Here is an 11026-nt window from a genome sequence, read left to right on the forward strand (position 1 = left end):
GGGCTCACTGGCTAAACTGTGGTCAAGGTCCATGGCTTAATAACAGCCACATGTTTATTACTTAACAAAACATGTTTATGACAAACTCAAAAATCATTGGCTAGCAGCATGTAAACCTGTATTTCAGAAGTTTTGGAACATACGTTAGCTGCCATGACTGCATCCAAACATTGGTGGGTACAGATCAACCGCTCACATCTTCTTTGTCCTTCTTACTGACTGAATTGCTCTAGCTGGCCCAGATCTTTTGGCCGTCTTACAAGAACAGCCCTCTTTACGTCTTGCCTCAGCATTTTTCATTAGTTGAGGTCTAGCTTTCATCACGGACATTCCATGCATGACATTTCTATCTCTATGTTGTCCGTAGCTTGAGCTCTTCATAGGGCCTACCTTGGCGAACAGGCCTATGAGGAGAAACCAGACATTCAACAATGCATCAAGGGCCTCTGATGGTGCTAAAAGGAACAAGTGAACCTTGGCAAGAATATAGGTAGGAGGACCAGGATCCGGACCCGGATCACCAACATAACGCAGCTGGGCTCTGCCATTGGGTGGGGGGCAGATGCCGTGCCATTTGGGCAGCATGTATGAACAGAAAGGGCCCTAAAGGATTAGACCTTTACATGGAATGTTACCTCCCTGGTATCTAGCCAGTATGGGAGATTGTCACTGGCTAGATATAACTGGCCTTACCTCCATGCACAGTATGGCCTCCAGAACGCGACCACTTGCTCAGGGGTAGAGTCTCTGCTATCTGGGAGAGGGGGGGCTCCATGGTGTGAAACCTCAGGAGGCATTGGGCCACTCGTAAGTCCCAGGTTCAAGAGAGTTACCTCTACGCATGTGCAAGATGCAGAGAGGGAAACTCTGACTGTTGTTTGTGTATATTGTTGTTTACAGACTGCCCCCGAGTTACCACTGGGTCCTGGTCTGACAGACAGGCAGCTTGTATGTCAAAATGGATGTACTGTATGTTGGAATTAGTATATACAGTACAGTGTACTAACTTCTAACAAAAAACAGATTCCCAGGTTTCAAAAGAGTTCACTAGCCCCCACTCCTCTATTTTCATTCATATTGCTACTTACCTTTCTCCTTAAACCTTTTTTGATCTTTTTACATGATTCTGTAATTTCTCTTATATAATTTTTATTATGTCGTTGGCAACTATTGTACGGCACGCAGCACGCCCTAAGAAGGATAGCACTGCCAGGCGATCCGCCTACCAAAATTTATTTCTACATACATTTACTTAATATATATATATTTAAATTTCACTCGTATGAGCAAGTGGTCATAAGTCACATAGGTCATAAGTCTGTATATTAATGTAGTAAGAGTTTCATCCAAATCCTTCACACAAAATCAGAGCTATTTGTTGTGGGCAAGGGTGCGTCTTGTCTCCTCTCCTGCTTTCCATGCCACACTTGCAAGGGCATCCAGCCGGGGTGGCTATAAGTGACACCCCTCCGATCTGCAGATGCTGTTGTGCTCCTGACCTCATCCAGAAAGCACTTACCTGAGTGATTTGATACCAAGCCTGAAGTAGCGGGGATGAGCATCCGTACCTCTCAATCCACGGCTGTGGTGATCTCCCCGACAAAAACAGATTACTCCTTTCGGGTGAAAAGGGAGAGTCTGCCCTTGGTGACAGAGTTTCAGTACCTCAGGATCTTCTTCATGAGTGATGGTAAGAGAAAACATCAGATGAGACTGGCCACCACAACCCTCACCAGGATGAGTAGTAGGAAGATGATAAAGGAATGATGATGATGATGATGATGATGATGATGATGGTCATTTTAGCCAATATTAATCAAATTTTCTTCAATTAATCTAACAGATCAAGACAAGCAGTAATACTCTTTTTCCATCTGCCGCACCTCCTATGAGTCCTGTTTCTAATCAGCTACAGTCATATTGCTGAGGTATGATGTAAATATGAGCTGAAGCAAGGTAGGACTGCAAAGCATTGTCTATGGTCTTGTACAGTAGGTCATTTGGACATTTCTTGTTGCTTTGTGTGGGCTAATTTTGAAGGATGCCACATGTCTAGACAAAGGAACCATGGTCTGAAATGTTCATTTGTGTCCTGTTTTGTCTTATCCTACTATAACCCTATCCAAAGTATCCCATATATCCAAAGTGATGAGCAGTCTCAGCACTCACAAAGGTCCTCTAAAGTCTTGTTAAACTGTGATGGAGTGTATTACATTGATACGAACAGATAATAAAAAATAACTAGGTTTATAAGGCTACCCAAACTGTCCCAGTATTGGCGCTTTTGATTGGTTAACTCAGTACCCAATCATCTATGCATGTGTTTATAGTTATCTTGATAGCTAAGTAAACTTATGATATTTCTGAATATGAAAAGGTATATTTCAGCCAAAAAAATTTTTTGAGTCTGATTTATTTGAGTAGCATGACATTTAATCATGTAAATAGGAGTAAACCATGAGCATCTTTAAGCAACTGAGAATATCCTAAAATATACTCTTGTTTGCGCGCTAAGTCCAAAGACTGGTGGAGGTCAACTTTTGACTCTAAACTTTAATTTGTGATAATGTGTTTGCAATGGACTGCCATCTCATGCATCTTTTGTCCTATTAAGAGACTCCAGGTCACCACAACCTAGAGCAGATAATGTAATTGAAAATATAGGGACTGCCTATGTCTGTTCAGCACCTAGAATGTGTCGTCTCCATCAGTTGGTTTAGTGCTTCACCTTGTTTATTTTTAGGGGTGGCTCAGTGGTTGGCATAATAACCTTACAGCAGGGGTGGCCAATCTTATCCGCAAAGGGCTGGTGTGTATGCAGGTTTTCGCTGCAACTCCCTAATTAGGTCACTAATTACAGGACTGATTGGCTGAAGAGTCCTCACACCTGGGATTGAACAGCTGACCTACAGGTTATCCCAAAAACCTGTATACACACCGGCCCTTTGCGGATAAGATTGGGTACCCCTGCCTTACAGGGTTGGGATTTTTCTGTTTCCAAGAGGGAAAATGATTGGTTGTAGTTACATTAGAAGGAGGAAAAATGAAGATCAATGGAGAAGGTATCTAGGATGTGGTGCTGGCATGACAAACCTTTCTCTCTAACGTCACAAGACACATTATCACCAATTACCCATTCATTTCTGTTTACGTCTAGTACAGGCATTTTAGTAAATCACTGGAGAGTAAGAACAGAGTTATGTAAATTAAAACTCAGTTAATTTAGATCTGAAGATATCTCATAATTAGATACTGTTCCAGCAGAGGGCAGCAACTTTGTGTGGAACAAGTCACCATCCAACAAGAAGTCAAACATTCAAACTTGCCACATTTTACATATTTTAAGAAAACTGGCTGTATATACATCTTGTAATGAATTTAGAGTGTGTCTTTGGAAGTGAAATGTAAATAATAATGTTTAACATCCACAGTGTTAATGATCAATAATGGAGAAATCCATACATACCTCTATTTTCTGATGCTAATTTCAGTCAGGAGTGCTGGCCAAAGAGAGATCATCTGTTATGCCAAAACATGGGCTGCAATTGTGATATTCTCAAGCAGAATTATTTTCTTGTGCTATGGACTTAAAAATCAACATATTGTTATGGCGGGGCATCACACAGGAGGGACGATCCATGCAGCGACTGTCAATGAAAGAGGTTTATTAACAAACAGAACACAAATGGAGAAGCAGGCGGGTGAAACATGAACTAACTAAAAGTAATCACAAGGGAAACTAACACTGAAACTGGGAAGACATGTGGGGAACCAAGCAAGGAGTAAAACACTAATGACACAGGAACTAACACACAGTAACAACTATAACTGAACACCAGTAACACAGGGCAAACAGCCACAATGACAGACTAAGGAACTGACCGAGGGCAGGAAATCAGATACACAAATATAACAAAGGCAAGGGGCAGGTGTGGACTATTACAAACTAGGGGCAACAAAGAACAGGTGAGATCAATTAGAAAACAAGGTAAATAAGCATTACTAATAACAGGGAACAACAATGAACCAATGCACAAATATAAAGATCAAGAATATTCAGAAACAAACACAGTAAAATACAAACATAGTTGAGGCCGGTCTCTGGCCAGCCTCGAACCCACAACAAAAGGGAAGACTGGGTGAAAACCACTCACTTCGCCCATTAAGCCAGGAAGTGGCAAAGGGAACAGGGCAACACTAGAAGCTACCAACCCAGGAAATAACGGGAGATGGCATGACCAGCGACACCCGCTGGCCAAACAGGAAAATGACTCATGGACCAGGGCAGGACAGGAACACATATGTCTTTAAAGGTAGTAGTGTAAGGTGCGTTTACGCAGGTCGTGTGATTCAACAGCGAACCAAGATACGTCTGACTGTAACAAAATAAAGCTTCTTTGACAGGATACATTTATCTAAGTCTTAAATTTGCTGGGTAGATGGGAGTTAACTGACTTCAGCAGCGCCCTTTGTCGGACAGCTATGGGAAGCGTGCATTTAAACGGTTATGACGTCCTTTGAATTTCTACGAATGTCCCTTCCCAGTTTCTATATTTGGAGGTGAATTTCTAGGAAAATAAAACTGGTCAGAACTCCATATACAGTGCCACAGGAATACGAGTCCCCCCTCCCCTTTTTAAAAGCGGCAACAAAGCTGGTGTCACCAGCGCTGCCTGTCAGAACATCTACGCAGATCGCCAGACCTCCACTTCAGCTGGAGCTTGCAAGTCGTCTTCTGGCTGCATACCTTCAAAGAAGGAGACAGAATGAATCCCCGTTTACAGAAAGCGCATTGCTTGCAGTGGATTTACATTGCGAGTTCTTTTTATGACGATCTTTTGTTTTCTTATTGGGAGCTACCCAGTTATGCCTCCCCCCTCCTTTCTTATCCCGTGGCGTGATCATGAAGAAATGTTTGAGGAGCTGGCAGCGTGTTCACGCAATGCAATGAGTCAGGACCGAGAGACTGGGAAGACCTCGGCACTGGAAGCACGCATTACCAAAGAAACAATGACAGAAAAAATAAAACAAAAACAGAAAACACCAGCCGATCAAATTCCCACCGCCTGCTGAATACCCTCAGGCTATCTGGGTAAGTTTCACATTATTCCGCATGCTATGCTGCTATATATACATATATATATTAAAAGTGCATCGGATGTGGATTATAAATGCGTGCTCGCTCGCTGGCACGTCACGTCTCACACATGGTCGGGAAGGCCAGCAGGTGTGACATGATTTTCTTTTTTTCCTAATATAAATCAATAATACCCGCTACAGAAATGATATCGCCGAGACGTCTTAGATCATGCGATTTAATGCAGGAGTTGTGTATTCTTATTAATAGTTGCACCAGCGTGTCGCCGCCCCGATAGTAAGGTGCTTTATCTATTTCACCCTCGCCACCCCCCTACGAGACTGGACGCAGACAGATACTGTCTGAGAGTAAGACTACCTGAAGTCTGGGATTGAAGACGGGGTCTGAGATTCAATCAGGTTAAAAGGACCACCCATGACTCCTAAATAGATATCTCTCAGACGCAGTCTGGCGTTATGAAATAGTAGCAAACATTCACAAAGAAAGATTTTTGTGAATAGGCGTAGGCATGATTCCTTTATGCCGCTGAAAACCGATATATATATATATATATATATATATATATATATATATATATATATATATATATATGCACGCATACACTCATACTATAATCAATTATTAGTCAATAGATAAATCTACCTCTTAATATTTTAATAACTGTTATACAAAGTAGCGGTTTGTATTTAATTAGTACATCCGATGCATCAATTTTTAACACAAGGATGAAAGTAAATTAACTTTGAAAATAAATGTTTCCATGTCCCACAGTTAGCTGTTGTTAACGGAAAAATTTACAATTATTTGCATACAACCAATGATGGTTGTGGTGCGTATTTTTTTTCCTTTTAATTCTGATTAATTTTGAATTGTAATTAAAGGAGTGCCTAGTTTAAACGATCTGACGTTGGTTGAGCCTCCAGTGGCGGATGTTTATAAAAAACATTTTGATTACATTGGTTGAGTGACTTTCCAGTGGTGTCGACAGGCATCCAAAGCAGAGGGATGCCCTTTATTTTGCCGAAGGCGGTCATGTGCGTTAATATATTCGGATGCAACAAGCCTCGGCTTCTGCTTGTGATCTCGGTTGCGGGATTTTGAGGGCGAGATGTGTTTTATTAAAATCCAACTGGCCCGCAAAGTCCCGCTTCTGGCACTCATTCAGTCAGCTTGAAGTGATTGTCCTCAACTTTTTTTCCCCTTTTTTGTACTGCTTATATGGTATTTTGTGTAATACATTCTATCACACGTCTACTTTGATGAGACGCATTCGGAGTTGAATCTCGCTGTAAGGAAGGTGATGACGTCTTTATCTTAAATTCCCACTCTAAACTAATCATTCATAAAGTAGTGGAAGTAAGAACTAAAACTTAAGTAAACTATAAACTTTAGGCCAGTGGTTTCCAGTCCTCTTGCCTCCCCCATTATGCTGCGTTTTGTTCCAGTTGTCAATTTAATTAGACTCGATTGGCTGATCTAAATGTCATATATATCAACAGTTACAAAGCTACAGCCTATTTGAGAAATTTTACAAGCGTGTTTGTGTTAATCAAATTCAAACGGGTGTTAAAACGGAAGGCATTTATGATGATTAATTCATGCCCTCCAACAAGAAAGTGTTAATTAATGTTAAGATAAATACTAATAATTTAGTTATTTAACATATACATTATTTTGCCACATCCAAGTTTATATTAATATACATTGCTTTTTAAAAATAAATGAGGCATTTTAATGTTAAATGACAAGCAGTATTAAGTAAATTATGGAATCAAAACGGAACTGCGGGGGGAAAAAATTGGGCCAATTTGTTTCACAGAAATAACAGAAGCCAAATGAAGAGTAAAGTGATCATTAAAAATTAGGCCTACATTTAAAATGGAAAAACCTGACTCTTTGTCTTTGTTAACAAGTACATCCCTGAAGCTCTTTAATGCCGCAGGGAGAATGAGGGGCTTTTGGGGGCAGTTGTGTTTGAGTATCACCATCATAATGCCCCTAAAAATCCTTATTGCTCTTGCACTTATCAACTAAGCCTGAGATTGCTGGCTACCTTTGTTGCCAACCAGATCACCTCATCTCCTCTTTTGTTAACATGGGATACGTTCATGAGCTTCAGATAGCTGGTGGTTGGTTCGGCCTCTTGACTTCTGAAAAATAACCTGGATACATTGCAGATTTGATATCTTGTGTACAGATTACACAGAAATAGCTTATCGGTGACATGTCTGCTATCTGTACAGAATGATGCAGCCTGATGTCACTCCTGTATCTGAAATAGTGGTACGATGTATGGAGATGAATGACAAGCTGTAAATAGCCACGTTGAAGCAGAATTTTCTCAATAAATCATTTTCTAATTAAGCTACGGCGGAGACGAGTTATTTGTGTGTATTTGTTGGAGACCCTTGATCTGTAAAAATGAGACAGTATTAGTGAGGTGATGATATGGGACAGAGTGGTTTGTGATTAGCTGATGGGTGTAATTTTCTACAAGGTAGGCAGCAGGCAGCGGTTATTAGCTTTTGTTGCAGATTGTTGAATTGCATGTTTGTGCAACAGCAAAAAGGAAGAGAGATACTAAAAAAAAAAAAAAATGCTAGCCGGAGCGTGATAAATAAATAAAATAAATGAAGGATAAATCTATTGAATAAAGAGCTTAAATTGTTGAGGGTAAAATGTATGAATGAAACAGTGGGAAGAGGAGTTTACTGCCAGAGTAAAGAGGCTTATTTTAACCACATGAATTGCAGGCCAGTTTTAAAATGTCTCAAAGTACCAAGATGCTTTATTCCTGCTGATGTTGACTGAACTTGGGGATAGTCGGCTAAAATTGAGGTACTTTGACCAACTGTGTCCAACACGCCCATCTTAACATATCTGCTTATGATACATGTTGGGTGAAGATTCTCAGGTCGTCCTGTTCGCAGATTTCCATATTATTCAACAAAGTTGTTTTTAAGTGAAAAAATGTATAATTACATTCCCCCTATTTTAACATGCGGGGACACGGGGACACGGGGACACAAACTACTGGACCTTTAAAGCATAATAATTTTAACTCACTCTTATAACAGAAAAAAATAAAACTCCTGGATGTACAACTCCTGTATTTAAGAAGCATATGAATTCATAAATAAAAAGCAAAATAACCTGCATAGATAGAACATCTCACATCTCAATTACTACACTTCATTTAAGTTTAAATTGCAGCCAGTCCCCAGTTTATGAATAAGATCCATTCCCTAAGTGTCTTTAAGTCGAATTTCTAAGTCGGAACAATAATATTACAGTACATAATAATACCATAATAATAAAAGTAGCTACATACAGTACTGTACTATACCTCAAGCCGATGAATCTGTAAAACTGCACAAGGTTTTCATGAGCGTATGCACTCATTATGAGCAATTTTAATATAGTATTCTTTATGGTAGTTCATTCATAAGTACAAGTTGTCAATAAGTGGGACGTTCTTAACCTGGGGACTGCCTGTAGATTTAATTGATTTTTGGACTATATCCATTACAGAACCTTCTTAAGATCATGGTGTGGTGGGTTTAGCCTCAGGAAGTGTGTAATAAGGCCTGAATGGACTGAATGGGGGCTGCGTGGTGTTTGCAGCAAGGCAGACTTTGGTAACATATGAAATAATAGTATAAGAGTGCTGAAACGTGCATAGCGCGGACAGTAGTGCTCAGCAGGCATGGCGTATACACAACCCGCGGCAAGGTCATCCATAGCCAGCCAGGATCAGCTGGGGAACTCATTATTGTCATTCAATACGTTCAACAGAGATGCGAGAAGCTTCTGACGGAGCTGATGCGGTAGATCACGCCAGGAAAAAACGAGTTTCCACCGGTCGCGCTGTCGCAAGTTCAGGGACGCGGCTGCGGAGATGCTTGTATCGCGCACCCCGAAGGCATTTCAGACCGCAGGCTTTAGGAAACACCCAAGCGAGGACTCCCTGACCTGCAGTAAAGGCATTCAGGAAAGCCACAATGAAAATAAGTTTTTACGTCTGACAGAGCGAGTGACTCCATTATGCCTGCCCGTGCACCCAGAAATACAAAAGGGGTGTGTATTCGGGTCTATGAAGGACAATAACGGCAGCACAGTCCCCACCCCACTCCATACCTGTCACCTCTAGCTGCGAAACGAGATAGCGACAGAAAGGCCAGCTTCCGCACCAGGGCGATATGTGCACCACTGTGGTGTCACATGGGCCAGAACGCTGCCCTTTCATTCGCTGCGAGCCAACCGCCCGAAGGACACGCCCATTTTCATAAGGGGAAAATCATCATGGAGGGCGGTCTCAGTGTCCACATCACACGTCCTTTTGGCCTACTTGGGTGACAGAGCCCCCCTCAGAAGAAATGATAGCACTCAAAGCCTATAGACTGGACAGTTTGGAATGGGGGTGGGGATTCAGCCCAGAAAAACACAGACACTGCGCCTTGGAAAGTTTCCCAAAAACGTGAGCAACTCACCAGCAGCAGAGGGTGAGGAATGCACACTTTCTGCTTACCCTGCAGATTGTGCTAACAATGTTCTATGAAATTTTTTGGATTGTAACAACCACCACAGATTCCAGGCCTGACCAAGATATCCCAGGGCCTCACATTCCAGAGTCGGAGCTCTTATTTCTCAGATCCGACGGCTTCGAGGAGCCATTCCGAAAGGCAGGGCCGGCTTTCCTTCCAGCCTGTTCACCGGAGCTGTTCTCTGCTGCCTCCAGGACACACACATACACACGCATTTCAAACCCCGCCTCAGCCAGAACCTCTCTCGTGTGCTTGGCTCATGTTTCTGGCTCGTGGGAGTTTTACTTACACAAAAAAGTTCTGAGGCAAGAAAATGATTTATCTCCCTGAACCAATCAGACTGTAGAGGTGGGTCCAAGCAACTAGGAGGAGGCAGGGCCAAGACATCTGATTGGTTGGTCCCACATCCTTCAGTCACTTGGACCCACCCCCTCTACAATCTGATAGGTTTAGAGAGAAATTTTCTGGCCTCAGAACATTTTTCTGCAAGTAAAACTCTTAATAGCAAGTTTCTGGTGCAAGGGGTCCCCAGGAAGGCAAACCCCTCAAGATTGGGCGCTAAGCTGGACCACGTCAGCTCCATTAACTGCTGCCCACCTTCAGGTTAACAGTGCAGGAACAAGGCCTTATGAAATGGTTAGAAATCATTGCTCAGAGAATTCTACTTGGCACACTTGCTTTGAGCAAAGGGTGTTAAAATGACAGCAGGATGTAGACCAGGGATGTGCAGTCAAATGAAATCCTTTTGAAGGAACAAACACTCCAATTCCCCTTGTGTCATATTACTACGCGTATTTAAAATTTTAGCTGGGAAGCCGACCACTATGAAAATGAAAAAACGACCTTGTCAGGGTGTGTTGGCCGACTGGCAACGAGCCGCACTGCTCCAGAGGTGGATCTCGGACGTCAAACGGGAAGGGATCTTACAGCCTCCCTTCAGAATACAAGGAAACACTGCAAAGTGACCACCTCCGATACAACACGCATCACGTGAACGTCAAGACACAGATGACAGTTGTGTTCTAAGAATCATTCTTTAATTTTTTTTAAACCCCCCCCCCCCCCCCCAAACCCAACATGGGGAGCCTTCAGTTTCCATGATACAAAAAGAAAAATACCCACATTTTATCCAATTAAGGAAAAAAGACATTAATCCATGGGATGGTAATTCTAATACAACAGGACCATATTAATCAAAAAAAAAAAAAAGACAGAAATAAATGGCAGCTATATATAGGGAATAAAAAAGGTCACTTTCCCTAGAGGAGATTACAATTGGCTAAAAACCGGGAGAAGTGGGGCTGAAGTCCATGCACACATTTAAAAAGGAAATTCTAGCCAAATTTTTTAAAACCTTACAGAAGCTGAATTCCACTTTACCCAT

General features: G+C 41.8%; 1 long non-coding RNA gene across 1 annotated transcript; it reads left to right on the forward strand.

Annotated features, from left to right (window-relative positions):
- Positions 1-268: 268 nt before the first annotated feature.
- On the forward strand, positions 269-1906 carry LOC111836922 (uncharacterized). Its single transcript, XR_002836518.2, has 3 exons — positions 269-490; positions 1481-1690; positions 1844-1906. It is a non-coding gene; the product is annotated as an uncharacterized lncRNA (long non-coding RNA).
- The last annotated feature ends 9120 nt before the right edge of the window (positions 1907-11026 follow it).

The sequence above is a fragment of the Paramormyrops kingsleyae genome, chromosome 22 (assembly GCF_048594095.1).
Source record: "Paramormyrops kingsleyae isolate MSU_618 chromosome 22, PKINGS_0.4, whole genome shotgun sequence".
NCBI classification, from domain to species: domain Eukaryota; kingdom Metazoa; phylum Chordata; class Actinopteri; order Osteoglossiformes; family Mormyridae; genus Paramormyrops; species Paramormyrops kingsleyae.